Source organism: Suricata suricatta, chromosome 1, assembly GCF_006229205.1.
Source record: "Suricata suricatta isolate VVHF042 chromosome 1, meerkat_22Aug2017_6uvM2_HiC, whole genome shotgun sequence".
NCBI classification, from domain to species: Eukaryota; Metazoa; Chordata; class Mammalia; order Carnivora; family Herpestidae; genus Suricata; species Suricata suricatta.
Genome location: NC_043700.1, coordinates 80,323,544 through 80,351,208, shown reverse-complemented (window position 1 = coordinate 80,351,208; position 27,665 = coordinate 80,323,544). Strand labels below are relative to the sequence as shown.

Here is a 27,665-nt window from a genome sequence, read left to right as displayed (position 1 = left end):
GGGACCAAGAGATTGTATGCCTCTTCACCCGGATCTTTCTAAACAACAAGGAGCATACAGCAAACTCTGTGAACCATGGCCAGGCACACAATCCCTACCTACTCAAGTCATCTGGACAATGACAGTCAAGCTAACACTAGAGTATGTGTCATTTCATGATGTGGTGTCTTTTCAGAAGCTCTTCATGATCTCAGCTGCTTTGTTTGATTAGATTAAGGTGTAAGCTCCATGCAGGGCTGAGGATGAGATTCTGGCTGGACTATACCTTTGACATTGACCATGAAAACAGATATATGCTGTGGTTAAGCTGCACGGAACATTATAAAACACCTTCTCATCCTCAAGTTCGGCAACATGCTCCTGCAGAGCACAGTCCTCTGCTCACAAACACTACTAAATGGCATCAGAATCTAGGAGGGAAAAGGTAATGGAAGAAAAGAGGCATAATCACTAAATCTGGCCCTCCACTTGCTTTTTAAGACTTTTTATACCTCTGGCTAACAATGGAGATAAACGGGCAATTCCTTGTTTGTGAACCGCAGCACTAAACATATGGACAGAATCAGGAGGACATCTGATCAAAGTTACAGATAATTCCCCTTCAAAGATATCTGCGCTTTCCATTTTCAAATGTTTTAATCATTTGGCCCATATGCCTGTATCTGTAATGCAGGCCCTTGGGGGACAGATGTGTCCCATTGTTACTGGTAAAAGCCCAACATGTGGGAATCAGGCTCTCAGTAACACTCCTCGCTAAAGCCCATCTGCTCCGGGAGTTCCACGCTGATATGCCACACATGGAAGGAAACGGAAATGAAATAAACTTCTGTGGCAGTAGAACGCAAAAGGGAAGACAGGAGACCCTAGCTGAGCTATGCAGCTTGCTAAACAATCCCTCTGCGACCAGGGAAGAACAGAATCTGCATTACAACGCACACTCCACCCTTCCCCAGAGAAGAATCCGGGGCTGACAGCTGCAGGTTCTCCAACTGGTGGCCCCACACATGTACTAACATACTGGGGGCAATTTAAGAGAATAAGGGGCAACCAGAAAGAAAGCCCTCTTAACAGAGGCAGAAATGGTTTTCCAGGACAGTCAGCTGGTACACAATTTGGCGTCAACGATCCCTTTGCACTGGGACGCCAGCTCTCTGGGAGCCTCAGATCTTTTAGCTTATAATCTTCTTTCATGACGTTACTCCCTCACTCCCACCCCCACGCAGAAAAAGAACGTATGGACCTCTGTATTGGAGGGGCCACGTAGGACGTATGGAGTGCCAAAGGCAAACTATGGCAAAACGCCCTTAAAAATGGCACGTGACCGGCGAAATGGCTACGTATAGATGGGGATGAGGGGATGCCTTTGGAAACTGCTTGCCTGACTTTGCCAGGGAGGGCTCATTTCTCGCTCGATCTGAAAACAAAATACCATTTTGTCACTACCACACAAGTTTAAAAATCCCAGGATGCAACAAATACTCTGATTGTATGGTGTTTTCTGAGTTCTAGCACCCTTTTGCATTGTGTGTGCCCAAATGATGGATGAATGAAAGCTGATTTAGGAAAGCAGATTGGCTCAAGTGCTAGAGAAAAAGTAAGTATCATATTGAGAACGTTTTTAATTGCATTTTTTGAGATTCCTTTTTGTACGTGCTTTTTATTATATATTGTGTCACAATTTTTCTACAGTACCTAATAAAGTGTGACAAAACTATGTAAGGTTATTACTGACGACAGGTGTGCTTTTCTCCCCCAGTGACTGTCAAAATCATTTATCCAAACTCATTTACCCCAACTACCTTCCACCTAAATTTGCTACACTACAGAGAACTAAATGTTATTCTCACCTCACACTCCCCTCAGCTGTGAGAATCTGATCCATAATAGATCTATTATGGGAAAGTGTTTGGAGATAGTGTAAGACACCATTTATGTACCAAGTTTAGGAATAAAGAGAGACCTTTTGAGCGTACTAAGTGCCTTCCTTTATTCAGCCAGTATTTTTTATGTATCCAGAAGGCACTCTAGTGCTGACCAACAGAAATAGGAGAGTCACAAATGAAACTTAAAATTTTCTAGTACCAATATCTTTTAGGAAGTAAAAATAATTTTAATTTTTTAATTTTATCCAATAATCAAAATATAATTTCAATATATTATCAACATAAGAGATGAGATATTTTACGTTCCTTTTTATTCCAAGTCTTCAAAATCTGGTTTGAATTTATATCTTCAGTGTGTCTCATTTTGTCATCCACATTTCAAGGACTCAACGGCCCTATAGAACTAGTGGTTACCAACCACTTCTGTGCTTTCCTGCCTCACTTATTTGCTCTGTTCTCTCTGCCAGAATGTTTTAATACCTCATCCTTATATACATTTACTCATTTAAATTGTATTAACCCTTGTATTATGGCAACATGGCAGAATACATAGCTTGTAAACCCACCTCTTATAAGCCCTAAGATAGGTTTGCTAAAACCATCATTCTTTGAAATGCATAGCTAGGATTGTAGGAACAGAAGGAAAATTTCCAGAACCCAAAACTAGACAGGAATGGAAGAGGTGGTAAGTGAGCTGCCCATGGGTTGGTCCTAGGTATCTGAGAAGTCAAGCTTCCACATAACAAAAGTGAGGCTTGGCCGATGATTGAGATAGGAGTTAGAGTTGAAATTTATCTCTAACAATGGGACCACAGAATGGTATTCCTACAGTAAAACAGGGGAAAAAATTCTCCCTCAACTATAGAGGAAGTCAATAAGAATAAATGAAAAAAAACCCCTCCTCTTAAAATTAATGTCTATGGGTCTCTCCCCACGTAGTTTTGGGGTTCAAATTTAAATTTGAATTTAAAGTTAAATACAGAGTAGTATGTATGCACCTATAGTCTCTTGATTGGTCATTTTAGCCACTCTCACTGGTATGAGTTGGTAGATGCCAGCGAGGATGTGGAGAAACTGAACCCTCTCGCACTGTTGGTGGGAATGCAAACTCATGCAGCCACTCTGGAAAACAGTATGGAGGTTCCTAAAAAAATTAAAAATAGAACTACCCTATGACCCAGAAATTGCACTGCTAGGAATTTACCCAAGGGATACAGGAGTGCTGATGCACAGGGGCACATGTATCCCAAAGTTTATAGCAGCACTTTCAAAAATAGCCAAATCATGGAAAGAGCCTAAGTGTCCATCAACTGACGAATGGATAAAAAAGATATGGTTTATATATACAATGGAATACTACATGGTCATGAGAAAGAATGAAACCCTGCCATTTGTAGTAATGTGGATGGAACTGGAGGGTGTTATGCTAAGTGAAATAAGTCAGTCAGAGAAAGACAGATACCATATGTTTTCATTCATATATGGATCTTGAGAAACTTCACAGAAGACCATGGGGGAGGGGAAGGGGAAAAAAAGTTACAAACAGAGGGAGGGAGGAAAAACCCATAACAGCCTCTTAAATACAGAGAACAAACTGAGGTGGTTGGGGGGTGGGGGAGAAGGGTAGGTGGGTGATGGGCATTGAGGAGGCACTTCTTGGGATGATCACTGGGTCTTATATGGAAGTCAATTTGACAAAGAATTATATTAAATAAATAAATAAGTTAACTAACTAACTAACTAACTAACTAACTAACTAACTCATGTGTATGTTCCAGTAACCCCCAGAAATACTATTGGGTGCCGGGCAGAAGCAAACACAAAACATCTCATGGCAAACATACCCCCCACCCAGGGCACACCAGAACCAAGTGGTTAAGCTCATATTATATAAAAAACCCAATGAGAAAACATCCCATCTGGGGCAAGGGTTAGAGGAGACCACAAAATGGCAGGATCAGACCCCCTCAGGAAATTCTGATAATAGAAATAGCAGAGAGAACTTGTAAGGTAAATATACTCAAAATATTAAGGTCATAAGAGGAGTCAGCAAAAATATGAGAGAAGAATAAATGTTATGGAAAAAGAGCTGGAAGATTAAATAAATAACCCAAACTTGAAATGTACTTGAAGTGGTGAACATTGTCATTCATTTAAAAAAAACCCCACCCTGCAACTGGGTTAAATACTGATTTTGATCTATTTTGAAGAGAGGGTTAGTGCACTGGAAGATCTATAATTCCATAATTGAAGAAATAATCACTTAAGAATTAGGTTGAAATAAGGATATTTTTTAGGCAAAGACAGAGTTTACTGCTCAAAGACCCTTGCTTTTAAAAAAAAATACTAAAATAGACTGGTTAGGAAGAAGGAAATTAAACCCAGAAGAAAGAAATGAGATATGAGAATAGCTATTAAAGATATTAGTAAAAGTAGGCTTATATATAAAGAAGCATCAATAGTTTAAAATAGGAATAATAATAATAGAATAATTTACTTGGAAGCTCTAAGAAAAAGTAGACCTAAAAAGAGTAACAGAGGAAGGAGATGACTGGAGTTAAGTTTCTTCTAAAACTAAGATGCCTGTTGGTTTTATACTTTAAATTGAAAAACAAAATTGTATATGAATTAAAAAATTTTAAGGGTAAAATTAAAAATTGAAAAAAATTTTTAAGTCTTTAAAACATGTAGAGAGAAAAGAGGGGATTAAGTAAATTCAATCACAACATTATGTATCAGTGCTGTACTAGACATTGGAGTTCTCAGAATGAATAATCAAGGAAAAAATATTTAGCTGATATAAGAAACCTAAGCAAACACTTATGATGCATTGAAAAAAGACATAAAGTAAGAGTATGTTGGAAGAAATGATCTATTTTGCGTAGAACAATCAGGGAAGAATTAACAAGGATCCTAGCGCAGCCCTGTTGAGCAGCCCCAATAGAAACAGGAGACACATCAAGTGTGTCAACTGTCCCATGTGGCTAGTCAGTGGCAGTCACACTGGCTGACATGGGTCTAGACCAGCAGTTTCCAATGGCATGTTCTGTGTATCAGTGTGCTCAAGGACATTTAGGTGGGGTGTACAACATATTTTCTGTGTTCAAATGAGTTTGGTAACTTCCAGGATGAACAAAATTAAAAGTCCAATAAGCTGGAGAGCTTCTCAGAGCCTTAACTATATATATAAACACACACACATACACACACACACACACACACACACACACAAAGAGGGAACACGGTATGCACTATAATGTTTCACAAATGTATTTGCTCGTGTGGTACTTTTGGTCTACAGCACACCTGATAATGTCTCCCAGAGAAGTCTGCTGTGGAATATCACTGTGAGAAACTCTGGTTTCAGTCATATGGAAAACTCGAAGGAATAGGCAAGATGTAAAGTTGGAAACACAGGCAAATGTCAGATCAGAATCTTATCTGTTAGGCTAGGGAATCTGGATAATGAAATAATAAGAATAGGAAGCTCTGAAAACATCTGAGCCAGGGAGTTAGGAGTAATGCCTCTGAGTTGCAAACGTGGCCACGTAAAGCTAAAATGTGCAATCGGTGCCATTCCCTAGACTGGACTGGAGACAGGGGTCCTTACAGTGACTTCACTAGGGATGTGGTCACATGGATTTCCCCAGTTAAACACAGGCGGGGCTAACTTCTTTCTTGTCAGTTGAAACACAACTGGCCCTCTGCAGTGGGCCTGCTGAGATGAGAGGAGGGAAAAAAAAAAACCCCAAATTGCAATGAACCCAGGTCACGGAGAGGTTCTCCCTGATTCTAGAACCAGTTTAGGTCCAAAGGAATTAGACTATGCTTGTAAGCCATAATAAATAACAATCTTCTCTGGAGTACACAACTGATAATTAGGATAGGGCAGTCTGTTATATAGACAACTTTTTCTGAAAAATATTTTTTTGAATAAATAATATATATTCACATTGTTCAAATTACATTTATGCACACACACCTTCTTATACAATGACAAGCTTCCATTTGGCTCTTCTGCCTAGTTTCCATCACCTATGTAGCAGAGACTGGGTAGCTGGTATCTAAACCTGTTCCTTTGTCCTGGCACACAGCAAGACTACATTTCCCAGCCTCCCTTGTAATTAGATGCACCATGGGATTAAGTCTTGGTCAGAGAAATATGTATCACTTCCCTGCCTGGCCCATAACCTCCTGCATTCATCTTCCTCTTTTTTCCCATCTGCTGGCTGAATGTCAACACCCACAGCAACCTTGGAAGCTATGAAAGGAAAAAGATGAGGCCTCTATCAACCTGGGAACCTGGGTGACAGAGGAGGGAGCCTGCCCTCCTCCCTGCCCCCACTGTACAGATTATGTGAATATATTCCAATTGCTTTAGCCAGTCTCTCATTCATGGGTTTGGATTAGATACTGATTTTTAATCTTTCCTGTGCTAGCGTTCTTAAAGATCATTAGTGAGCTTATAATTTTTTTTGTGCAATCCTGCTTGATCAAGATGTATATATAGTGCAGAGCAAATCTGACAGGAACTTAAAGCTAGAATGTAACAGATGATGCACTGCAAGCCTGAGAACACTTGGTTACTAAGAAATACACTGTTGAAATCTCACTTTGTGCGCTGAGTACAGTGTTGGGACAAGCTGGAACCCAAAAACCCTCTCTGTAGAATTAATCATATTACTACGTAAAGCACCAGACAACTGCTCCATTCAAATATTACTGATGTCACATGAAAAGAAGGCTGATGGGTTCACATTTGGCATTCATTAAGAGGTAGTGGCTGGAATTAGTCAGAATCCTTGATGATTAATCTCTGATAGGCATGGCCACAAATGGTGTGCAGTCACTTAGCCAGATGTTCCTTATGGATTCTTCCAAAGAACTGAAACATGTCTCAGAAACCATGTGCTTAGTCATTTAACTAGAGTGTTTGCTTTTGCCAACTGCTTGGCAGGTTAAAAAAGAATAAAAGCCTGTTCCCCACTGGAATATTTTGGAGTTTTGCCATAATCATTACATATAGTGCTCTTAGGAAATTCCAGCTTTACGTCTCTTTAGACAGAGTATGAATTTTACTGTCAGTTGAGACCACAAAAAAAAGTAATAAAAGAAAGAAGCAAAATAATACTCATGCTCTTTAAAATCCTTCCTTAAAATTAAATATCAATTATAATTTTGAGATTTATTTTCAAGAGAGAACTGTTGAGTGTTTGAGGTTCTGGACTTCCGTGTTGGTGTTGGGCTTATGATGAAAAGGAAGTGCTTCTCCAATTTAAAACACTATAGGGGCGCCTGGGTGGCTCAGTTGGTTAAGCGTCTGATTTCAGCTCAGGTCACCATCTCGCAGTTTGTGGATTTGAGCCCCACATGGGGCTCTGTGCTGACAGCCAAGAGCCTGGAGCCTGCTTCAGATTCTGTGACTCCCTCTCTCTCTGCCCCTCCCTCCCTCACACTCTGTCTGTTAAAAATAAATAAACATTAAAAAAATGTTTTTAATAAAAAAATAAAACACTACAAAATTCCCAAAGGTAATCCACACTTCACTTTATTTCATATGTTTTCCAATAATGAAAATACCATTTCAAATTAAAAGAAAAACTTTTAAGCTCATATCCTACACATCCAATGATTTATTGGGCTTTCTCTGATATAATGACATTAATTTAGGAAAGATTCAACATTAGCAATAAAAAATAACATTAATATTCATCCAAACCAAGATCACTTATTAAGAGGTGCCATCATCGTTACTGATTACTCGCTTTCTCTGTGGGCACTTAAGGAGCATCTGATTCTAAGAATGGATGCCCTAGATATTTTCACAGCTATTTCTGCAGTCACCCAAGAGCTAGCTGCATTTTAATGGAGAAAATGACTATATATAACTTGTGAACACATTGATATTCCCTGAGATGAAAGGTTCTGCAGAAACCATAGATTTCCTTAAACCACTTATTTCCTTAAAAAGAAAGGCAAACATTTCCCCCGAATTCTATCCTGGTTACTTGGTATGTCATGTCCTTGAAGATTTATAGAAATGGGCTCCATCCCATGCAATTCCAGGTTAACCTTGAGATTGGTCCTACTGGTATAGCTTATGTTTTCTTAGGTACCACGGAAGAGGATACACAAAAGAAACTAGACATCCTGCTTCACAAACTCAGAACCAGGCAGACATGGAAAAACCAGTCTCTCTGCACTTGCCCCTTCAACCCTTGTTCAGTTTGTGGAGACCTTAAATCATAGTATTCAATAGTAACTTACACACTAGTATAGTCACAACAAGGAATATGCTACATTTTTTAATTAAAGCTTTAGTATATAGAAAAGTATCAAAATATTGCCCTTATTTACTATTGCTAATGGTTTTATAGAAATTGGATAACCTTAACATAGAACTGGGCTTCACGGTCAGTATCTGGGTAGGAGAAATTCCTCGCTATATATCAGCAGATGAACCAAAGAGAATGCCTGCACAAATTATGGCATCAAATGTTAAATTAAAGCCAGTGCTATTGATCAAAAGAGTGAAAGGGCAAACTACGGAGTGGGAGAAAATATCTGCAAATCATGTATCTGATAAGGAGTTAATATCCAGAATAAAGAACTACAGCTCAGTAACAAAAGTCCCAAATAACTCAATTAAAAAATGGACATAGAACTTGAATAAACATTTCTCCAAAGATGATATAGAAATGGCCAACGAGCATAATAAATAGATGCTCAACATCACATTAATCATTAGAGAAATGCAAATCAAAACCACAACTATGATCATCTCATATCTTCTAGGATGACTACCATAAAAATAAAGAAAAAGAATAAAACAGAAAATAACAAGTGTTGGTGAGGAGATGGAGAAGATGATGGATATTTAAAATGGTACAGCTGTTTGGAAAACAGAGTGGCAGATTCTCATGATATTAAAAATAGAATTACCATAGGATCCAAAAACTCTACTTCTGGGTATACACCCTACTGAACTGAGAGCAAGATCTCCAAGAAATATCTGCATGCCATGTTTCTAGCAGTATTATTCACAACTGCCAAGAGGTGGACACAATCCATCCATGAGCAATAGATGACTGTGATAACACACACAACAGAACACTATTCAATCTTAAAAAGGAAGGAAATCCTGCACATGCTACAACATGGATGAATCTTGAGGACATTACACTATGTGAAATAAGCTAATCCCAAAAACACAAATGCTGTGTAATTCCACTTATATGAAGCATGTAAAGTACCCAAATTCATAGGAGCAGAAGGGAGACTGGTGGTTGCAAAGAACCAGAAGCAGGGATGGAAGCACAGAGAGTTACTGTGTAAGGATCCAGAGTTTCAGGGTGCCTGGGTGGCTCAGTTGGTTGGGTATCCAATTCTTGGTTTTGGCTAAGTTGATGACCTCATGGTTCATGAGTTCGAGACCCTTGTCGGGCTCTGCTCTGACAGTGCAGAGCCTGCTTAAGATTCTCTCTCCACCCCTCTTTCTCTGCCCCTCCCCCATGTGGGGATCCTCTTTCTGTCCCTCCCCCTCTCTCTCAAAATAAATAAACTTAAAGAAGGGAGGTACAGAATTTCAGTTTCACAAGATGAGAAAGTTCTAGAGATCTGTGTATAATAACATAAATATATGTACTGCTATTCAATTGTACACTTAAAAATGATGTAAATTTGCCACAATTAAAACCAAAACTATCAATACAAAACAAAACACAGCCCTTGACACCACAGTCCTGAAAACCCCGTTAGAATCTACGGCTCCCCCAAAGGCAGTGCTGGCTGCTTGTCAGCTGACCAGAGCTACTTTCAGGTAATCAAACTATCTCTTACTTTCACCAACTCTCACAATTTAACCTAAAAAGCCATAGCTTCCACATGTTTTGATAACTCTGAAGTTGTGAGGCACTCATCCTTCCAAAGCTGAGTGAATAATAAACACACATAACTGAAATTAGCTAAGCGAGTTGGGCTTAAAAAAAAAAAAAAGCAGATAGGAAGGATACTCTCACAATGTATATGTCTAATCACCACAATTTTACACTTTAAATTCTGTCAATTTTATATGTTAATTATACCTCAATAACCTGAACTTTTTAATATTTTTAAAAATTTTTTAAAGTTTATTTATTTTGAGAGAGAGCAGGGGAGGGACAGAGAGAGAGAGAATCCCAAGCAGGCTCTGCACTGTTAGCCCAACACAGAGCTCAAACTCACAAACCTTGAGATCATGACCTGAGCCGAAACCAAGAGTCAGATGTTGGACTGAGCCACTCAGGTGCCCCAAAACTGAATTTTTTTTTAAAGAAGGTCATAGCTGAAATATTTACTTCAAATCAGATGTTCACACTGGTTCTGGAGAATGGAGAAACTGGCCCTTGCCCATCCGTTCTCAGTCCCCACAAGGCAAAGGCACCAATCAGAGCGAGCTTCTCTCTGCTGCTGCTGCACAGTCTACAAGGCCATGCGCACGGGAGTCCCCACTACAGTTTCCTCTAAGAATGCCATGGAGTGCTTGCTTAGTGGGTAAATGAAGAGAACAGAACACAAGTTAATTATACATTTAATATCCATGGGAAAACATGTATGTATTCCTAAGTGCCAAGGGCTAAAATAATTCTAAACCCTATAAAATAGCATTATTATCTCAGGAGACAATGCTGGTTATAGAGCACAGTGTAACAAGGCAGTGACCCTCACTAATTATTAAGGTTCTTTCCCTGCACTGATTGAGCTCCTTTGTATGAGTGTGAGTCTAAGTATACACAATACTCACCAGGAAGCATATATGGTACTAGGTAGTATGTCCTGAACCTTCAGAGCCAAAAAGGTAAACATTAGTATAAAGAAAAATATAAATTTATATATGAATACAAAATTAAAACTTAAATATAAATAAATATTAAAACAATGAAAACAGGGGCACCTGGGTGGCTCAGTGGGTGAAGCCCCTGACTCTTGGCTTCAGCTTAGATCATGGTCACAGTTAGTGAGATCGAGTCCCGTGTCTGGCTCTGCAGTGACAGCTTGGAGCCTGCTGTCTCTGCCTCTTCCCTGCTCATGCCTGCTCTCTCTCTCTCAAAATAAGTAAGCTTAAAAAAACCAATGAGGGGTGCCTGGGTGGCTCATTTGGTTAAGCATCTGACTTTGGCTCAGGTCATGATCTCACAGTTTGTGAAATCAAGCCCCACATGGGGCTCTGTGCTGACAGCTCAGAGCCTGGAGCCTGCTTCGGATTCTGTGACTCCCTCTCTCTCTGTCCCTCCCCTACTCAGGCTCTGTCTCTGTCTCTCAAAATATAAATAAATGTTAAAACAATTTTATAACAATAACAAGAATGTATTTAATCTATACTAAGGAAAGAATTTAAAAGACATATTAATGTGTCACTTAATTTTGCAAACATTCTTTGGTGACTATTACATGCTAAACACTGTATGAACCACTGGGATAGCCCAGGGGCACAAGGAAAGCTAAATAACATAATTCAATATGTCAGTGGAAGGAAGAGCTTCACCTGTGGGTCATGTGTAATGATATCTTAAAAGATCTAGAAAGAATGAGAATTGAGAGACAAGTCAAAAGCTAAGAAAGCATTTAGGACAAAGAGAGTATCATAAAGCTATAAAAGTATATAAAGGGAAGTATATTTGGAGAATATGAAAGATCTATTGCAAAAGCATAAGGAACAAGAATGAACACAGTATCCCTTTGCACTCTAGCAATGCTTTATTTTAAATTTTGCATGTTGGGCTTAAATTTTCATTGTTGTGCTTTATAGGTTTTTGGCATATAATATGTGCTTGAAAAGATCTGTTGAATGAATCAAAAAAAAAAAATGAAGCCAGAAACACAGTTGTGGGGTCAGATTATGCCTGCCCTTGACTACCAGGCATTTTTTTTTCCATAATATTTTATTGTCAAATTGTTTTCCATACAACACCCAGTGCTCTTCCCCTCAAGTGCCCTCCACCATCACCACCACCTCTTTTCCCCGCTCCCCCTTCCCCCTCAACCCTCAGTTCATTCTCAGCATTCAATAGTCTCTCAAGTTTTGCATCCCTCTCTCTCCCCAACTCTCTCTCCCTCCTCCACTCCCCCTGGTTCTCCATTAGGTCTCTCGTTTTCCTGCTAGACCTATGAGTGCAAACATATGGTTTCTGTCCTTCTCTGCCTACCAGGCATTTTTTAAAGTGTTATAAAACACATAACCTAAAATTTACTGTCTTAACCATTTCTAAGTGTATAGTTCAGTAGTGCTAAGTATATTCATATTGTTGTATGGCTTCTCTAAAACTGTTTCTTTCTACCAAACTGAGACTCTACCCGACTTTGAACAACAACTCAGTATTCAGATTTTGTTTTCTGGTCAGTAATGTATTTCTGAAAGTTTCTGAGAAAACCTCCTGCATTCTGGGAAGTAACCTGGAAGTAATGCTAGACAATCAATATGTTACATGAAGGGAAAGCTTGTCAGGGAGTTAGTGAATCTCTGTTGTGCATTGGCCACATTTTATATTTGTTTTTGTTTTGTTTTTAGAGAAATAGAGACTGTGAGCAGGCGGGGGGTGGGTGGCAAAGGGGAAGACAGAAAATCTTCAGCAGGCTCAGTATAGAGCCTAACACAGGACTCGGGCCCATGACCCTGGCTGGGATCAGGACCTGAGCTGAGATCAAGAGTCAGACGCTCAACCTACTGAGTCACCAAGTGCCCCTATTTCTGTTCTTCTTCTTCTTCTTCTTCTTCTTCTTTTTTTTTTTTAATGCTTATTCATTTCTTGAGAGGGAGAGAGAGAGAGACAGAACATGAATGAGGGAGAGGCTGAGAAGGAGACACAGAATCTGAAGCAGGCTCCAGGCTCTGAGCTGTCAGTACAGAGCCTGACCTGGGGATCGAACCAAGGAACTGTGAGATCATGACCTAAGCTGATCAAATGCTTAATCTACTGAGCCACACAGGTGCCCCCCCATTTCTGTTCTTTTAAGGAAAATCTCAATTGCAACATATTTGCTGGAATTAATATGTCTTTATTTTAAAAATATTGATAATGTTTGTCATAACACATTTTAAAAAATTATTTAAAACATTACTCTAATACCAAACAGCACAGCTCAAGATAGATTACAATGAAAAATATGTCTGGAGTGACAGGGTGGCTCAGTCGGTTAAGCATCCGACTCGATTTCAGCTCAGGTCATGATCCCATAGTTCACGGGGTCGAGCCCCAAGTTCAGCTCCATGCTGACAGTGTGGAGCCAGCTTGGGATTCTCTCTGCCCCTCTTTCACTGCCCCTCCCCAGCTCATGCACATTCTCTCTCCCTCTTCCTCTCTCAAAACTAAAACTATAAAAGAGTATGTTTATCTTACCTAAAGGGCATTAGCTCTCAAGTGCTACCAGTTACGGATTAGTGGTTTGAGGATTTCCAACAAGCACTCTGTTCCATACCAGTAAGTCTCACACTAGTCACCCTTCCATAGTCTTGGCTTTTACCCAATTTTGCACAGATTCATACTCTTTCATTTATTTTTGCATGCTATTCTTTAACAGAACATGATAAGAAACATATATGGTGGTGGGTTGTAGAAATGACAGACTGGTTGGCTGTCCTAATTTATTCTAATGGATTCAGTATTCTATTTCTTCAAAAAATACGATCTTAGGTTTGTTGTTGTTTTTGTTTCTAAGTAAGATTACTTTTGCTTATTGTCCTACTACTAAATCACCCCTTAGCTTTTTAGAAAGCTTAAAACGTTGTGTGCATAAATTTACTGGGGATCACTCAAACAGCCAATATTAATTACTCTAAGTTCATACAGTATCATTTAAAAGACTTTAAGAAACCAGTTATGTATTTTGTCAAATGCTTTTTCTGCATCTATCAATAGGATCATATGGTTTTTTCTTTTCTTTTCTTAATGTGATGTATCACATTGATAGATTTGCAAATATTGAACCAGCCCTGTAACCCAGGAATGAATCCCGCTTGATCATGATGGATAACTCTTTTTATAAGCTGTTGAATTCGATTTGCCAGTATCTTGTTGAGTATTTTTGCATCTGTATTCATTAAGGATATTGGTCTGTCGTTCTCTTTTTTTGCTGGATCTCTGTCTGGTTTGGGTATCAAGATGATGCTGGCTTCGTAGAATGAGTTTGGTAGTTTTCCTTCTATTTCTATTTTTTGGAATAGTTAGAGAAGAATTGGTATTAGCTCTGCTTTAAATGTCTGGTAGAATTCCCCTGGGAAGCCATCTGGCCCTGGGTTCTTATTCATTGGGAGATTTTTGATAACGGATTCGAATTCTTCACTGGTTATTGGTCTATTCATGCATTCTATCTCTTCCCGTTTGAATTTTGGCAGTGCGTGTGCATTTAGGAATTTGTCCATTTCTTCTAGGTTGTCCAGTCTTTTGGCATATAGTTTTTCATACTAATCTCTAATGATTACTTGTATTTCTAAGGGATTGGTTGGAATAGATCCTTTTTCATTCATGATTTTGTCTATTTGGGTGGTCTCTCTTTTCTTTCTAAGGAGTCTGGCTAGAGGTTTATCAATTTTGTTTATTTTTTCAAAGAACCAATTCTTGGTTTCATTGATCTGCTCAACTGTTTTTTTTTTTTTTGTATTCTATATTGTTTATTTCTGCCCTGATCTTTATGATTTATTTCTTTCTGCTGGGTTTGGGGTGCTCTTACTGTTCCCCTTCTAGTTCCTTTAGGTGCTCTGTTAGATTTTGAATTAGCACTTTTCCTAGTTTGTTGAAATAGGCCTGGATTGCAATATACTTTCCTCTTAGGACTGCCTTTGCTGCATCCCAGAGATTTTGGATTGTTGTTGTTCATTTGTTTCCATACATTTTAAATTTCATATTAATTAATATGGAATTAAAATAATAAATATAAATAATAATAATAAATAATAATAATTTCATATATTTTTAAATTTCTCCTCTAATTGCCTGATTAGCCCAATCATTCTTTAGTATGGTGGTTTTTAACCTCCACATTTTTGGAGGTTTTCCAGACTTTTTCCTTTGGTTAATTACAAGTTTCATAGCATTGTGATCTGGAAGTGTACATTATGATCTCAATTCGTTTATATTTATGGAGGGCTGCTTTATGCCCCAGTATGTGATCTATCTTGGAGAATGTGCCATGTGCACTCGAGAAGAAGGTGAATTTCCTAACTTCAGGATGCAGAGTTCTAAATATATCTATCAATTCCAACTGTTTCAATGTGTCATTCAGGTCCATTGTTTCTTTAGTGATTTTCTGTCTGGTTGATCTATCCATTGCTGTCAGTGGAGTATTAAAGTCCCCTGCAATTAGCACAGTCTTATCAATAAGATTGTTTCTATCTGTGATTATGTTATGTATTTGTGCACTCCCAAATTTGGCACGTAGATGTTTACAACTGTTAGCTCTTCCTCATGGAGAGACCCTATAATTATTATACAATGTCCTTCTTCATCTTTTTTTACTGCCTTTACTTTAAAGTCCAGTTTGTCTGATATAAGTATGGCTACTCAGGCTTTCTTTCAGCTTCCAGGCACATGATAGATATTTCTCCATCCATTTACTTTCAATCTGAAGGTGTCTTCAGGTCCAAAATGAGTCTCTCATAGACAGCAAATAGATGGATTTTGGTTTTTTATCCATTATGCTACCCAGTGTCATTTGGTTGGAGCATTCAGTCCAGTTACATTCAGTGTTATTATTGAATAATGTGGGTTTAGAGTCACTGTGTCCTCTGCAGAGTTCATGTTTGTAGTGGTGTCTCTGGAACCTTGTATTCTTTGCAACATTTCCCTCATAGAGTCCCTCTTAGGATTTCGTATAGGGCTGATTTGGTGGTCATGAATTCTCTCAATTTTTGTTTATTTGGGAACACTTTTATCTTTCCTTTCATTTTGAATGACAGGCTTGCTGGATAAAGAATTCTTGGCTGCATATTTTTCCTGTTCATCACATTGAAGATTTCCTGCCATTCCTTCCTGGCTTGCCAAGTTTCACTAAAATAATCCAGTGAAGAAATGGGCATATGACATAAACAGACACTTCTCCAAAGAGGACATCCAGATGGCCTACAGGCACATGAAACGATGCTCAGCGTCACTCATCATCAGGGAAATACCAATCAAAACCACACTGAGATACCACCTCATGCCAGTCAGAGTGGCTAAAATGAACAAATCAAGAGACCATAGATGCTGGCAAGGATGTGGAAAAACAAGCACCCTCCTACACTGTTGGTGGGAATGTAAACTGGTACAGCCATTCTGGAAAACAGTATGGAGGTTCCTCAAAAAACTATCAGTAGAACTCTCCTATGACCCAGCAATAGCACTGCTAGGGATTTACCCAACGGATACAGAAGTGCTGATGCACAGGGGCACATGTACCCCAAGATTCATAGCAGTACTGTCAACAATAGCCAAAACATGGAAAGAGCCTAAATGTCCATCACCTGATGAATGGATCAAGAAGATGTGGTATATATATACAATGGAGTACTACATGGCAATGAGAAAGAATGAAATCTGGCCATTTGTGGGAAAGTGGATGGACCTCCAGGGTGTCATGCTAAGTGAAATAAATCAGGTAGAGAAGGACAGATACCATATGTTTGTACTTATACATCTAACAGGAGAGTAGGAGAAACCTAATGGAGGACCATGGGGAGGGGAATGGGGAAAGAGAGTTGTGGAGAGAGAGGAACGCAAAACCTGAGAGACTACTGAATACTGAAAATGAACCAAGGGTTGAGGGTTGAGGGGGAGGGGGAGGGGGAAGGGAGGTGGTGGTAGTGGAGGAGGGCACTTGTGGGGAAGAGCACTGGTTGTTATATGGAAACCAATTTGACAATAAACTATTAAAAAAAAAAGAAAAAAAAAAGAAACCAGTGAATAATGTATATGGGAAAAATTTTAATGAGAGGGTAAGCTCATAAAAAGAGAAGTCAATTTCATTAAGAGAATTTGGAAGAAAACAAACAAAAAACCAAAAATATAATCTGATGAGATCATTAGACATGAATTTTCTTCCAAAGGAAAGGAAATAGTTCAAGAAGTTTTGGAATTTCCAAATTACTTCGAAGGCATTTTAGTCCCAGTTTCCGAATAAAATAATGTAATTTATTTTCTTTTTTCAGCATGTAAACAGAAGCCTGAACCATTTTTTCAATAAACTGTTGGATCTAAAAAAGCATTTTTCCCAAGATAGAAAGTCGAGGAGCTCAATGCCAAGGACTAAATTATTTCCAGCTGTAAAAGTTGATTTTATTTTTCCAGAGAAAGCTGATATTAGCCAAATTCGATGGCATTTGTATGATATTTAAGAAAAAACCAGTGCAAGATTAACACTGTAAACCAGTTAGTAGGCACCATGGACACTTACGGAATTCACCACAGTCATAAAAAAATTTAAGTTTCCACTGAGATATATCTATGTGAGAGGAATTTACATATTAAAACAGCCAACAAGCAATCACATATACTGACATGCTGAAATAGAATTATTTATTCATTAAGCTAAAGTACTTACAGTTCACAGAATTATATAAAAATAATTATAACACATTCAGAGAAGCAAGACTGTGTTTTGTACCCATATCCTGAGAAATTTGGGACATTAGGTCAGTCCCCACGGTGCTCCCAGTGAAAATGCTGTACTGATTTTCACATCCCGGAATAAGAACTTTCAAATTGAGAAGAGAGACTTCCTCAACTTCTGGGAATATTGCTGGGTTACATCTATCTATCTATCGTCTGTTGATCTACCTACCTACACACATATATGTATATGTATACACACACACACTCTCTGGGATACTCCTCAAAACATGACCTTCAGCAGTACCACTTAACTGTCTTCCACCTTGTCCAGAGCACTTCATCTAAGAAATCAAGAAATGAGGCTGAAAAACTAACAGAGCTGGCATCTTCTTTTGGTGCTGAGGTCAGAGTTTTTGTGTAGCCTCCCAATTCACCCGTGGGGATACAAAGGCCCAATGTGATGGTATTAGGAGGTGGAATCTTTGGGAGGGGATCAGGTCCTGAGGGTAGAGCCCTCATGAACGGGACTAGTGCTCTTATAAAAGAGACCCCACAGAGTTCCCTAGCGACTTCTACCAAGTGAGGAGGCAAGAACAAGTCCACACACACAAGAGGGCCCTCGCCCTGCCGACTCCCTGATCTTCAACCTCCAGCCTCCAGAGCCATGGGAACTAACTTTCTATTGTTCATAAGTTATCCGGTCTGTGGCCTTTTGTTACAGCAGCCAAATGTCAAGCACATTGACATGTGGGAACCTGATACTACTTTTTAAAAATCTTTCTCATTTAGATGGTAATTAAGAGCAGAGAAATGACTTGGACCAGTAGGAGATGGCAAGAGGCAACTGGAGATGCAGTGACATTGGTCACAGAGCAGAGAGAATTAGCAAGAGTGGAGGTCTCACTACAAGTTGAGGACCTCAAATGAGCCTCCTCCCACAACACCAGAGGAGGGAGGATGTGACCAGAAGCAAGACACACGCAACTGCCTCACCCAAGACAGGCCCTTGGGAGCAGGTGGTTCAAAGGTCTAATGTGGATGACAAATTCAGAGTTCAGGTGGTTGAGGCTTCCCATAATTGGTATCCAAGCATACCCATGACATTCTCTACCCTTGGAAAGGATGCAAAAGCCCAGGCTGTGTCTGTGCCACAGGTGGGGGATAACGTGCAGAAGTAATATTTTCAGAAAACAAAGTGGAGTCCCTTGGAGAAAAAAATCATTGCACTTCTTCTGCTTGTGTTTGGGAACAGGTATTGGAGGAAGACAGAGAAACCTGTCCTTAGTGAAAAGCAGGTGAAATCCAAACATGAAAACAGAACATTCCAGACACTGATATGGCACAAGAGATAATTTGAGACCTGTTGAACTGGTTAAAGTTAGTGGGCAATTTGCTTCAGCAGCAGAGAGAGTCAGAGGGAAGGAGGAGGAAAAGGGTGGGGGGCAGGGCAAGGCAGAGTGTACATAGAATACACAGATTCCTGTAAATAAGATGTACTTATTTATGTAATAAATAAATATATACTTCTCTTTGTTACTTATCATGAAATAAGACGTATTTCTCAAAGTACAGCAAGAGTGTACTGTCAAATGAATGTACTGTGAATAAATTCTTTGTAATAGTTCCAAATATCTCCAGAGACAGAAATAATAATTTCTAGCTTTTGCTTTATGTATAATTTTTCTGGGTCAAGATAAAACAAATGCAATATAAATATTTGCTTAAAAAGTAGAATGACCATATAATTTATTGTCCAAATCAAGGTAATTCTGAAGGTAAAAGGGGAAGCAATTAATAATTATACCAAAACAACAGGTATAAACTGGGACAGTCCTCAGCACACTGTGGGGTCTGCCTCAGGGCAGTCCCCCCGAGTGTTAAATAACACTTACATCAGCAGTTTACCATCTAAGGACAACAATCAATGGGGGTGGGGCTGGCACAGAAGTACTTATAAATACAGAAATCTAAGTGTCCAAGAAGGACTGTCCGAAGATGGACACATATTATACACCTTTATATATTTAGAATTTCAAATGTCTACAGAACACAGTGTTCACAAAATTCAAGGACTTTTCAATATTATGAAGTTCATGGTAAAATTTGATCATTATGCATTTTCTCAATTAGTGAGTCCTAAAAATACTATCCACCTTATGTGCCTGAGAAAATTTTTAACTTTTAAAAGTGTTGGCACTTACTTTTTAGTCACTGTTATCCAAAGTGTTTACCAAACTGTTTAGTAAATGTTGGCTATTACTAGAAACAATCATTAAAACAATTAATTGAGCACTTACTATGTAGTACTAAGCTGATGGCTAAATATCTAAATGTGGTTGCTATCACAAGGAAGCTCAGAGCTCACTTAGGAGATAGACACTCAAACAAATAATTATAACCTACTGTGATAAGTTCTATAACATAGATAAAGCAAGGGCTATCTTACTAAAGTCTTATCTAAACTGGTAAATCACAACATACCATGGGAAAGGCCACACTGATTGATATATAAACAAAGTGCTCTGAGGTCATGGAGGGTGGAATGATCAACTGTGGAACAGTAGGAAAAAAAAAGAAAAAAAGGCATGAGAGTGAAGAGGTCACTTCATGATGAGGGGCAAACCAAAGTCCATCAGGCAAACAAAAGACAGCACAGGAACTACATACAGAAATAATATCCTCACTTAAACCTAAATTATACTTCTCACTTTAATACAGAGCTTTACCTGGCTAAATAAAAGTTCCCAGCTGTCAAGGCTGTCTAAAATTTGATCAGGACGAGAAGTTTCCAAATATATTTCTTGCAGGGCCATTTTAGCTGGAAAATGTTCCATGGATTACTTTTGCTGGCCACTGGGAAGAAAATGTAAGAAAGAAAAAGGACCACCCCTCCCCTTACTCCTAGAAATTAACCTAAAGTATACCACTAGTTTTGATGAGATGCCAGTATGGTTTTTCTCTGAAGCAAATATAAAGTAACAAAATATAAAAGAAATGAATAAAGTATTCAAAGGTACATTTTTATATAAAGGAATAGTCTAACACATGGGATTAAGCCTTGAACCATCTGCAAAGCCACAAAACTAGACCTAGAGAACCAGTTGGCAAGGGAACCATCTTATTCTTAGGGAATGAGAAAACATAAGATCTGACTTATTTTCAAAGAATGCTTTATGGAACTGTATCTTGAAAACTAAAGAATCATAATTATAGGTCTCAAAGGGGTCAACTGGAAAGATTGTGCTTTCTCTACAAAAAGGTAATGATTTAAGAATATTGAACCATCAATAAAAATTACGTATGTATTTATTGGACATGTTCTGACAGGTGACATTTGCAGCTCACTTGCCTAAAACAAAGGGGGGGGGGTGGAAATCGATAAAACCCAACAGTGTCTAGTCACTCTGAGAAACTCTATTTACCTAATGTGCTGAAGGAACCATTTTGCATTTGGAGACTCTCACTCTTAAGACTGCATAAAATATAAGCTTCATTTTGTCTCAAGAACTAGATTGCTCAAGACAAATTTAAAATCAACGAGATTAAGCAAAGGGCAAGTCAACCCCTCCAGGTCTCTTTACTTTGCCATTAAATTCCTCTGACATTATTAGGAAGGAACTAACTATTCCAAAGTTCTGAGACAGTTAGAACATTGGGTACTTTCTAAAATTTAACTGGTTTAATTTGAGTTTGTTCTTTCCTTGAGGCTCTATGTGAGATGAGAGGAGTCTGAAAAAAATGCAATTTGGCTTCATTACTGCATACATCATTTTTCACTATGTCCTAAAGAAGACAAATATAAAATTGCTAGGAAAACAAAAGATACTAGCAATTACCACCAGTGCCAAACAGAAAAATAAATACCATCATATATAAATTGAACACTAAAGATCAGAGAGAGATGACAATTTCATTTGGAGGTATGAGTCTTAGCTCCTACACAGATCTTCTACTTCATTTTCTGATATTCATTGTTCTGCCCGCCCCGGCCCCTCTATACTTAGGGTGGTGGGGGTGGGATCTGTCCATTCTTCCTCATATTCGCACCAAGTGCCCACCTATAACACACCTGTGGGGAATTCTTTGAAGTTCTTGAACCTTATCTTCAGCATATGATTCCAGTAAACTGAGAAAAGAATTAAGTACTTTTGGGGAAATTTGGTGGAGTATGACAATCTTTGTTCAAAATCAAAAAAATGTGTCAGTGATCAAGTCATTTGAGGGAAATGCTTTGACTTCTTTTTTTTATCAGAAAATATAATCTGAGCATCAAATACATAGAAAATACTCAAATATAATTTCTCTGTGGGTGTGAGTCTACAAATAACATAGGCCCATTTGGGATGGAAAACTGGAGATCTCAAAAGACAGGTAATTAGCAAAGAGGACGATGCAAGTTATAAGTCCTACAAAACATAGTGTGTTTGTGGAAGGACAGGCCATGCAGAGAACTGACCTCCGAATCTTTCTGACAACGGTAAGACACAAGACTGTCAGAGTCAAGGGTTTCTGGAAGGTGTTTACCTATCAGTATAGCAATGGGTCACTGTTTCTTTGTGCCAAAGTAAAACATTTACTCCTACAAGATGGCAGAGCAAAAACATCTGTTTCGAAACGTTCAATAATATTAGAAGAGGGCCAATTCTAGGCCATACTCTGTCAAGTTCACATGATGCATGAATTTTAACATCTTTTCTAGAGAAGTTCTATGTAGAGAGACTAAAAATACAGAAATACTTTCTTCTTATAAATAAATATGTTCTTGTCATCTGAATCAGGTTTGGATTTCTATTTTCTTGAATTGTGAACCAGGCTAGTCATGGGTATACATGGAGAATTAAGTCATTTTAGGAAGAAGGGAGAATAAGAGGCTGGCCTAAGGGGAAAAAAAGCCACTTTGTAGAGATGGCTGAATAGGTCAGCAGTTAGATGGCTCAATTACTAGGCAGTTTCTGAATCCACAGAATTTCATGGTTTCGTTGGTAATCACTCCTTTCTATATTGTGGAAGCAGGTCAAAGAGGTCACTCTACAAGTGTAAGTATATGCAGAAATAAAAATAATATTCAAGATTCAGGTACCACAACTTGATTTCAGATTCCAAAATAATCTCCCTATCCCCAAATCACATGCAACAGTGTTAAAATTATCTGGGAGGATTAGAATCCACAGCAACGAACACTTATGAAGCCCTTAGGTTGTTTACATGGTCTCATCTAACCCTCAGAACATCCCTATACAGTAAGCAGCCACGTTGAGATGAATGTATTCTATTGAAACCTATCAAGACTTTCTTCTTTTCTTTATGTAAATTAAATGTACATATGCAAATTAACCCTACATATTTTTAAAGGATGCGTGCATATTTAAGGTAATGTGTCATACACAATAGAGTGATGCCTTTTGGAAGGGGGAAGGAGAATATATACATATGTTAGCAACCTGCCTTTTTAATTTTAAAAAGATTTTAATAAAATCATATTCTTCCAGCAACATGTATAATCACAATCTTTACCACTTTACAACCCATAACCATAACTGAGTTTAGTGCACCTCCCAGCAATGAATTCTATACATGAGCACTGACCAAAAAAAGCTCAAAATGTTGTTAAGGAACTCTGGATCTACACCCAAATCTTGGTGATGGAGAAGAAATTGACAAGTTCTGTAACCTAATCATTAATATAGGACAAATGGATAAATAAAATTTCAGTGTCTATTCTCATGATCTTAATCTCCTATGCTAAATATTTACAAAATAGGATTATTTGATCATTGAAAACTATAAAGAAAAAATCTTGTCTTGAACTGGAAAGTACTGTTTTAGTATCTAGATGTAGAGGATAAAACAGTTTTAAAGTTATTTAGGCTCAGACAAGAAGCTTCCCTCAACTAATGCAAATTTAGCATATCTAAAAACTAATATTATTTTTTAATTTTTTAATTTTATTTCAAAGAGAGAGAGAGAGAGAGAGAGAGAGAGAGCATACAAGTAGGGGAGGGGCAGAGGAAGCAAAAAAGAGAGAATCTGAAGCAGGTTCCTTGCTCAACACAGAGCCCAACATGGGGCTGGATCCCATGACCCTAGGATCATGACCTGAGCCGAAATCAAGAGTTGGGCACTCAACCCACTAAGCCAACCACCAAACGGTCTCTAAAAAACAATATTTAAAAGCTAATCCTCGGGGTGGCTGGGTGGCTCGGTTGGTTGGGCATCTGACTTTGTCTCAGGTCATGATCTCACAGTCCGTGGGTTCGGGCCCCAGGTTGGGCTCTGTGTTGACAGCTCAGAGCCTGGAGGCTGCTTCAGATTCTGTGTCTTCCTCTCTCTCTGCCCCTCTACCACTCGCTCTCTGCCTCTCTCTCTCAAAATAAAATAAAGACATAAAAAAAGGCTAGTCCTCACACGTTGGGGATATTTTTAAATAAAAGGAAGTTGTGAATACTAAAGCAGGGAAAACACACACACACACACACACACACACACACACACACACACACACACACACTGTGCTCACCAGAGCCTAAGATGGTATGAACCAGACTTCAAAACTTGGAAAAGCATTGTCCATCTTACTGGAGCATTTGATTATATTTGTTTTGGTTTGGGGAATGGGGGCATCTGATAATATATTAATATATCTATTTATAGCTATTGTTTATGAAACATTTACCATGTACAAGGGCACTGAATAAGTATTTTACAAGCATGGTCTCTTAAACTGATAAGAACAGATACTACACTTGATCTTAGCCAAAAGGCCGAGAAGCGATAAGCATGGTCTCTTAATTGTCATAATAAACCTTATGAAATACAGCCTAGTAGAATTTTCATTTCATAGATAAGAAAACTGGCAGTTTTGAGAGGTTGAGAGACTTATACAAAGGCATTTGGCTAAAAATTGTTACTTCCATGAAAGCAAGCTATGTTCTGAATCATTAAGCTCCACTGGAACTTCTCAGATCAATGGAGTAGAATACACAACAATATTAAATCAAAACTGGAGACTTTAGACAAACATCTTGCTAAATAAAGGGTCACATCAGCCCTTCACTCTCTAACCTGTATACGTGCATGTAAGAGAAATTTGAGGATCACTACCAAAATCATTCTCTTGAATAAAACTCACCCTAAGTTAAACTCAGTGAATACTTACTAACGTCCCACTCCATTCAAAGCACTCTGCTTTGTGTCTGACTCTTGATTTTTGTCTCAGGTCATGATCTCACCGTTTGAGAGTTCGAGCCCTATGTCAGGCTCTGTACTGCATCTCCTTGGGAATCTCTCTCCCTCTCTCTCAGTCTCTACCCCACTTCATGCTCTCTCTCTCTCAAAATAAATAAGCTTAAAAAAATTTTTTAAAGCACTCTGCTTTGAATTCTGAGCTCTAAATTTCTATAAGTTGGGTCCCTGATTTGAAGCAATTATGCTAATGTAATAACCAACAAGGTTTAATAATCCGTTTACAAACACATCCTTATCGAGTATTATAGTCACTTTTAGATAAATAATCCCAACAAAAGGTTCTTCTCATTTTTAACTATAAATATCTTTGCAATATTTTTATATAAAATTGAAATTCAAATATAGCATATTTCTTCAAGGTCTCCACACAAAACATCAAATTGAAATAAATTCCAAATGTAAAGAAAAAATGACTTAATCGGAAAGCCTAAGGATCTAATTTCACAGAGGAAAATATAGGAGATGTATAGAAATGGGAACATTTAAAAATTACAGATATTCTAGAACAAATTATGATCCTAAGATGACAAAAGGATGTCAAAATATCAGTCTGGTATGACTGACACTTGATAAAGTTTTGTCTTTTTTAAAAAATTTTTTTAATGTTTACTTATTTTTGAGACAGAAAATATGAGCAGGGGAGGGGTAGAGAGAAAGGGAGACACAGAACCCAACGCAGGCTCCAAGTTCCAAGCTGTCAGCACAGGGCCGGATATGGAGCTCGAACTCACAGATAGCAAGATCTTGAGCTGAGGTGAGGTCAGATGCTCAACCGACTGAGCCACCCAGGTGCCCCTTGTCTCTTTTTCCTATAACCTTGGATGGAGACGTGTATATGGAGGGACAATTTCTTGGAGGAACTATATTTCTACAAAGCTTTCCAATTTTGCATACTACCTAAATACACCAATACTAAAGATACTAACGCTCCACTTGAAATAGAATGCGTTCTTCTGTTGCATTCATGACTGGACTAAAGTACATCCTTTGATTGCCAAAGCTTGGGACAAGTTACATAAACTTGTTATTGGAGCATTCTAGGAAACACACAACCACAAGCCTGGGAGGAAGCTTCAGGGTAAACTTTGCTTTCATACAACTGTTATTTACTGACACCCACCAGGGCCAAAATTGAAGTTCACACGTCATGAGTCACTGGTTCCATATCTTTGGAAGCGTGGTGTATGAAGAATTCTTTTCAAACTGCTGATTGCTGCCTCGGCTCCTGAACATCTGTGCTGCTCCGTTCCCATGACCATTTTTATTTTGCCTTTTGCCAGCTGAGGATTAATTCAAATCAAACAGCAATTCATCATGCTCAGTTTTCTCCACATTTATTCCACTGGTGAGGGAAAGTCCTGCCAGATAGGATGTCATGTGGCCTCACAATTACCGGGCTTAGGTAAGAGGAGGTATGCTCGCCATTCCTCAGACACAGATGTCAGGATAAAAGGAGAGATCTGCTCATTTCACCTTGTTTGCAGTACATTTTTGGCTCACTTCGTTTTCGTTTCCTTTTTAATCTTCACATTTACCCTAGACACCAATAAAACAAAATGACCTCTCTCTGCTCCACTGAAAGAAAAAGCACGCAAATTCAGTTTTGAAGTCCAGTCCTTCCCAGGCTCACGGGAGCACTGTGCGCACGTGCGTTCGTGTGTGTGTGTGCGCCTGTTTTAATATTTCACAGCTTGCCTACATCTAAAAAGAGTTCAAAAACCATGTGTGAGGAATTGGCTTCTAAGATTTGCTAGTTGTTACCCATGTTAAAACGCTGTGACAGTATTCTGCGCATGCCAAGTGCCATTCATCTTTTATGCTGAAGGAATTCTGACCTGTCCCCAAACACCCCCGCCCCCCCCTCCGTCCCACCCTCCCCCAGCTCTCCAGTGTCAACAGGATTTCCATTTGTAGCGAAGAAGGGCAGAGGCTGGTCCAGATCAAGAATTTGGGCTTGGGTAACTTGAGAATGTTCCCAAAACTGATCAAAGGCAGGCAGGCAGGCAGGCAGACAGACAGACAGACAGACAGACAGACAGACACACACACACACACACACACACACACACACACAGAGTGACTCACAGGCTAAATTTTTCATCAAAAATAAATTCAAGGACTATATCAGTAGATACTGGTTATAAATCATTTAATCTTGAAAAACAGGGCCATATAGTTTTTTCAATGCCTCCAAGCACACAAAAAATCCTGTCAAATTAAGTCAACGTGGACAACAGAAATTTCTTCATACAGTTGACTGTTCTTGAAGTGCAGGCACAAGATGGTTCTCCAGGGATCACAGCTCAGAAACAACCAAGGTGAGGCACCGCCACAGGCTGAGAGAGAGCCTCATCAACGCTTGCGTGGTGAAAGTACTCTCTCCTTCTGTTAAATTTTATATTGGCATTCATTGAGGAATTTAATGGTGCATATATTTCTACAGGACGTAATATTTTTCCATGGGTTGGACAAGACAGTCACGTGTAATAAGAGTTACCCAGCAGTCCCTACTGGTGATACAGCGATTAGCCGGAAGAGAATAGGACAATGAAAGTTTGGTGCTTGAGAAACACATCTGTGAGTATGCTACCAAGCAAGGTAGCATGGTAGAGGATCAGGGGGAAGAAAAGGAAGAGGGGTAGTGCCCCACTTTCATTAGGCTCTTTCTTTATTTGAGAGACAGAGAGACAGACAGACAGACAGACAGAGAGAGAGAGAAGTGGGGCTCATGCTCACCCAAAGTGGGACTCAAACACACAAAACCATAAGATCATGACTTGAGCTGAAGTCAGCGGCTTAAGGACAGAGCCACCCAGGAACCCTTCATTAGCTTCTTTAAAGACCAAGATCTACTCTGCACCCTACCTTCACTTTCATGGACACTTTCACCATGTCACCTAAAGCCACATTGTATATTCCATGGAAAACAAAGTATTGAATGAAACCAGTGAAATACTGCTTGCTGTAAGACACC

General features: G+C 38.8%; 1 protein-coding gene and 1 pseudogene across 1 annotated transcript in view; both read right to left on the bottom strand.

The window, feature by feature from the left end:
* Positions 1-27,665, bottom strand: part of RNF150 (ring finger protein 150) — a 249,739-nt gene that overhangs the window by 137,446 nt on the left and 84,628 nt on the right. The gene's annotated exons all lie outside the window — the stretch shown is intronic.
* On the bottom strand, positions 24,053-24,219 carry LOC115303824 (annotated as a pseudogene).